General features: G+C 41.9%; 2 long non-coding RNA genes across 2 annotated transcripts in view; one reads left to right on the forward strand and one right to left on the reverse strand.

Moving 5' to 3' along the window:
- Window positions 1-6,493, reverse strand: part of LOC309643728 — a 106,299-nt gene that overhangs the window by 11,386 nt on the left and 88,420 nt on the right. The gene's annotated exons all lie outside the window — the stretch shown is intronic.
- Window positions 5,632-6,493, forward strand: part of LOC309643717 — a 34,905-nt gene continuing 34,043 nt past the window's right edge. The window contains exon 1 of the long non-coding RNA XR_014254024.1: window positions 5,632-6,190. This is a non-coding gene — a long non-coding RNA (uncharacterized lncRNA). The remainder of the gene's footprint in view (window positions 6,191-6,493) is intronic.

Here is a 6,493-nt window from a genome sequence, read left to right on the forward strand (position 1 = left end):
ATCAAAAAATACCTAGAAAAAAATGACAATGAAAACACGACGACCCAAAACCTATGGGATGCAGCAAAAGCAGTTCTAAGAGGGAAGTTTATAAGTATACAAGCCTACCTTAAGAAACAAGAAACATCTCAAATAAACAACCTAACCTTACACCTAAAGAAATTAGAGAAAGAAGAACAAAAAACCCCCAAAGTTAGCAGAAGGAAAGAAATCATAAACATCAGAAATAAATGAAAAAGAAATGAAGGAAACAATAGCAAAGATCAATAAAACTAAAAGCTGGTTCTTTGAGAAGATTAACAAAATTGATAAACCATTAGCCAGACTCATCAAGAAAAGAAGGGAGAAGACTCAAATCAATAGAATTAGAAATGAAAAAGGAGAAGTAACAACTGACACTGCAGAAAAACAAAGGATCATGAGAGATTACTACAAGCAACTATATGCCAATAAAATGGACAACCTGCAAGAACTGGACAAATTCTTAGAAATGTACAACCTTACGAGACTGAACCAGGAAGAAATAGAAAATATGAACAGACCAATCACAAGCACTGAAATTGAAATTGTGATTAAAAATCTTCCAACAAACAAAAGCCCACGACCAGATGGCTTCACAGGTGAATTCTATCAAACATTTAGAGACGAGCTAACACCTATCCTTCTCAAACTCTTCCAAAATATAGCAGAGGGAGGAACACTCCCAAACTCATTCTACAAGGCCACCATCACTCTGATAACAAAACCAGACAAAGATGTCACAAAGAAAGAAAACTACAGGCCAATATCACTGATGAACATAGATGCAAACATCCTCAACAAAATACTAGCAAAAAGAATCCAACAGCACATTAAAAGGATCATACACCATGATCAAGTGGGGTTTATGCCAGGAATGCAAGGATTCTTCAATATACACAAATCAATCAACATGATACACCATATTAACAAATTGAAGGAGAAAAACCATATGATCATCTCAATAGATGCAGAGAAAGCTTTCGACAAAATTCAACACCCATTTATGAAAAAAACCCTCCAGAAAGTAGGCATAGAGGGAACTTTCCTCAACATAATATAGGCCATATATGACAAACTCACAGCCAACATCGTCCTCAATGGTGAAAAACTGAAACCATTTCCACTAAGATCAGGAACAAGACAAGGTTGCCCACTCTCACCACTATTATTCAACATAGTTTTGGAAGTCTGAGCCACAGCAATCAGAGAAGAAAAAGAAACAAAGGGAATCCAAATCAGAAAAGAAGAAATAAAGCTGTCACTGTTTGCAGATGCTATGATACTATACATAGAGAATCCTAAAGATGCTACCAAAAAACTACTAGAGCTAATCAATGAACTTGGTAAAGTAGCAGGATACAAAATTAATGCACATAAATCTCTAGCATTCCTATACACTAATGATGAAAAATCTGAAAGTGAAATTAAGAAAACACTCCCATTTACCATTGCAACAAAAAGAATAAAATATCTAGGAATAAACCTACCTAAGGAGACAAAAGACCTGTACGCAGAAAATTATGACACTGATGAAAGAAATTAAAGATGATACAAATAGTTGGAGAGATATACCATGTTCTTGGATTGGAAGAATCAGCATTGTGAAAATGACTCTATTACCTAAAGCAATGTACAGATTCAATGCAATCCCAATCAAACTACTATTGGCATTTTTCACAGAACTAGAACAAAAAATTTCACAATTTGTATGGAAACACAAAAGACTCCGAATAGCCCCAGCAATCTTAAGAAAGAAAAACGGAGCTGGAGGAATCAGGCTCCCTGACTTCAGACTATACTACAAAGCTACAGTAATCAAGACAGTATGGTACTGGCACAAAAACAGAAATATAGATCAATGGAACAGGATAGAAAGCCCAGAGATAAACCCACGCACATATGGTCACCTTATCTTTGATAAAGGAGGCAAGAATATACGGTGGAGAAAAGATAGCCTCTTCAATAAGTGGTGCTGGTAAAGCTGGACAGCTACATGTAAAAGAATGAAATTAGAACACTCCCTAACATCATACACAAAAATAAACTCAAAATGGATTCAAGACCTAAATGTAAGGCCAGACACCATCAAACTCTTAGAGGAAAACATAGGCAGAACACTCTAAGATATAAATCACAGCAAGAGCCTTTCTGACCCACCTCCTAGAGTAATGGAAATGAAAACAAAAATAAACAAATGGGACCTAAGGAAACTTAAAAGCTTTTGCACAGCAGAGGAAACCATAAACAAGACGAAAAGACAACCCTCAGAATGGGAGAAAATATTTGCAAACCAATCAATGGACGAAGTATTAATCTCCAAAATATATAAACAGCTCATGCAGCTCAATATTAAAAGAACAAACAACCCAATCCAAAAATGGGCAGAAGACCTAAATAGATTTCTCCAAAGAAGACATACAGATGGCCAAGAAGCACATGAAAAGCTGCTCAACATCACTAATTATTAGAGAAATGCAAATCAACACTACAGTGAGTTATCACCTCACACCAGTCAGAATGGCCATCATCAGAAAATCTACAAACAAATGCTGGAGAGTGTGTGGAGAAAAGGGAACCCTCTTGTACTGCTGGTGGGAATGTAAATTGATACAGCCACTATGGAGAACAGTATGCAGGTTCCTTAAAAAACTAAAAATAGAATTACCATATGATCCAGCAATCCCACTACTGGGCATATACCCAGAGAAAACCACAATTCAAAAAGACACATGCACCCCAATGTTCATTGCAGCACTATTTACAATAGCCAGGTCATGGAAGCAACCTAAATGCCCATCGACAGATGAATGGATAAAGAAGTTGTGGTACATATATACAATGGAATATTAGTCAGCCATAAAAAGGAACGAAATTGGGTCATTTGTTGAGGCGTGGATGGATATAGAGACTGTCATACAGAGTGAAGTAAGTCAAAAAGAGAAAAACAAATATCACATATTACGGCATATATGTGGAACCTAGAAAAATGGTACAGATGAACTGGTTTGCAGGGCAGAAATTGAGACACAGATGTAGAGAACAAACGTATGGACACCAGGCGGGAAAGCCACTGGGGGGTGGGGGTGGGGTGTGATGAATTGGGCGATTGGGATTGACATGTATACACTAATGTGTATAAAATTGATGACTAATAAGAACCTGCTGTATATTTTTTAAAAATCCTATTAAAAAAAAAGATTATCTATCAGAAGTCAATAGTAGGGACTTTCCTGGTGGCACAGTGGCTAAGAATCCGCCTCTCTATGCAGGGGACACAGGTTCGAGCCCTGATCCGGGAAGATCCCACATGTCGTGGAGCAACTAAGCCCATGCACCACAACTACTGAGCCTGTGCTCTAGAGCCCACGAGCCACAACTACTGAGCCCGTGTGCCACATTTACTGAGGCCCATGTGCCTAGGGCCTGTGTTCCGCAACAAGGGAAGCTACTGCAATGTGAAGCTCACGCACTGCAACAAAGAGTAGCCCCAGCTCGCTGCAACTAGAGAAAGCCCGCGTGCAGCAACAAAGACCCAATGCAGCCAAATAAGTAAATTTATGAAAAAGAAATAGAATTCAATAGTAAACCTAATATGAAATCTTAAAGCACTAGAGAGATATTCCCATTGGACTCAGAAACAAAACAAAAACACTTGTGATAATGAATACTGTTCAGCAATGTTCTGGAGATCCTAACCAATGCAGTAAGCCAAACAAACTTATTTCATTCTCCTTCTCTGCAGATAGATACATACACACATACACAGATAACACATAAAAAGAGAGAAAATTAAAAAAGGTTAAACAAAATGCCATGTTTATGTACCTAAAAAAAAAGATACAAAAGAATTTATTTTAAAAAGCTATTAGGGACTTCCCTGGTGGTGCAGTGGGTAAGAATCCGTCTGCCAATGCAGGGGACCCGGGTTTGAGCCCTGGTCCCAGAGGATCCCACATGCCGCAGAGCAACTAAGCCTGTGCGCCACAATTACTGAGCCTGTGCTCTAGAGCCCGCAGGCCACAACTACTGAGCGCATGTGCCATAACTACTGAAGCCTGTGTGCCTAGAGCCCGTGCTCTGCAACAAGAGAAGCCACAGCAATGAGAAACCCATGCACCGCAACAAAGAGTAGCCCACGCTCGCCACAACTAGAGAAAGGCCTCGCACAGTAATGAAGACCCAACGCAGCCAAATATTAAATAAATAAATAAATAGCTATAAAATAAGAGATTGTAGTAGGGAAGACAGGTATAAGATCAATACATACCTTACTAATAGTTTTTGCAGATACCAACAGTAACTAGTTAGAAATAATGAATAAAAGACCCCATTTATATTACCAATAAAAACTATCAACTACAATGGAACAACCATACTCAAAAATACACAAGATGAAGAAAACCATAGAACTTTCTAGAAAGTACTTAAGAAGATCCAGAAAAAGAGAAAACCATACTATGATTCTAGATGGGAAGACGTAATGTTGTAAAGATGAATCACTTCAAATTTGAAAGCTCCAATGGAATTTTTTAATGGAACTTGGCAAACTAATTCTAAATTCATTTGGTTAGTAAATTAGCAACAATTACAAAGCAAATTATAAGAATAGAAATGAGAAGGAACTAATCCTTTAAGTAACAAAGCTTACTATAAAGCTATAGTGGGGGGTGCCTTCAAGATGGCAGAGGAGTAAGATGCAGAGATCACCTTCCTCCCCACAAATACATCAAAACTACCTCTACATGTGGAATAATTCCTACAGAACACCTACTGAACGCTGGCAGAAGACCTCAGACTTCCCAAAAGGCAAGAAACTCCCACGTACCTGGGTAGGGTAAAAGAAAAAAGAAAAAACAGAGACAAAAGAATAGGGGTGGGACCTGCACCTCGGGGAGGGAGCTGTGAAGGAGGAAAGGTTTCCACACACTAGAAGGGCCCTTCACTGGCAGAGACGGGGGGTGGGTGCGGGGAAATCTTCAGAGCCACGGAGGAGAGCACAGCAACAGAGGTGCTGAGGGCAAAGCGGAGAGATTCCCGCACAGAGGATTGGTGCCAACCAGCACTCACCAGCCTGAGAGGCTTGTCTGCTCACCCACCGGGGTGGGTGGGGGCTGGGAGCTGAGGCTCGGGCTTTGGAGGTCAGACCCCAGGGAGAGGACTGAGGTTGGCTGCGTGAAGACAGCCTGAAGGGGGCTAGTGCACCACAGCTAGCCGGGAGGGAGTCTGGGAAAAACTCTGGACCTGCCTAAGAGGCAAGACACCATTGTTTCTGGGTGCGCAAGGAGAGGGGATCCACAGCACCACCTAAACGAGCTGCAGAGATGGGTGCGAGCCACGGCTATTAGCGCGGTCACCAGAGACAGGCATGAGACACTAATGCTGCTGCTACAGCCACCAAGAAGCCTGTGTGCAAGCACAGGTCACTATCCACACCCCCTTCCCGGGAGCCTGTGCAGCCTGCCACTGTCAGGGTCCCGTGATCCAGGGACAACTTCCCCAGGAGAACACACATTGTGCCTCAGGCTGTTGCAATGTCATGCTGGCCTCTGCCGCCACAGCCTCGCCCCGCATTCCGTACCCCTCCCTCCCCCCCCCCCCGGCCTGAGTGAGCCAGAGCCCCCTAATCAGCTGCTCCTTTAACCCTGTCCTGTCTGGGTGGGGAACAGATGCCCTCAGGCGACCTACACGCAGAGGCGGGGCCAAGTCCAAAGCTGAACCCCAGGAGCTGTGCGAACAAAGAAGAGAAAGGGAAATTTCTCCCAGCAGCCTCAGGAGCAGTGGATTAAATCTCCACAATCAACTTGATGTACCCTGCATCTGTGGAATACCTGAATAGACAATGAATCATCCCAAAATTGAGGTGGTGGACTTTGGGAGCAACTGTAGACTTGGGGTTTGCTTTCTGCATCTAATTTGTTTCTGGTTTTATGTTTATCTTAGTTCAGTATTTAGAGCTTATTATCATTGGTAGATTTGTTTATTGATTTGGTTGCTCTCCTCCTTTTTAAATTTTTTTTATAAATATGTATATATTTTTTTCCTTTTTCTCTTTTTGTGAATGTGTATGTGCATGCTTCTTTGTGTGATTTTGTCTGTATAGCTTTGCTTTTGCCATTTGTCCTAGGGTTCTGACAGTCTGCTTTTTGGTTTTTTTTGTTTTTTTAGTATAGTTTTTTTTTTTTTTTAATTTTTATTTATTTATTTTTGGCTGTGTTGGGTCTTCGTTTCTGAGCGAGGGCTTTCTCCAGTTGTGGCAAGCGGGGGCCACTCTTCATCGCGGTGCACGGGCCTCTCACTATCGCGGCCTCTCCCGTTGCGGAGCACAGGCTCCAGACGCGCAGGCTCAGTAGCTGTGGCTCAGGGGCCCAGCTGCTCCGCGGCATGTGGGATCCTCCCAGACCAGGGCTCGAACCCGTGTCCCCTGCATTGGCAGGCAGATTCTCAACCGCTGCGCCACCAGGGAAGCCCTTAG

Source organism: Balaenoptera physalus, assembly GCF_965194825.1.
Source record: "Balaenoptera physalus genome assembly, chromosome: 15".
Classification (NCBI taxonomy): domain Eukaryota; kingdom Metazoa; phylum Chordata; class Mammalia; order Artiodactyla; family Balaenopteridae; genus Balaenoptera; species Balaenoptera physalus.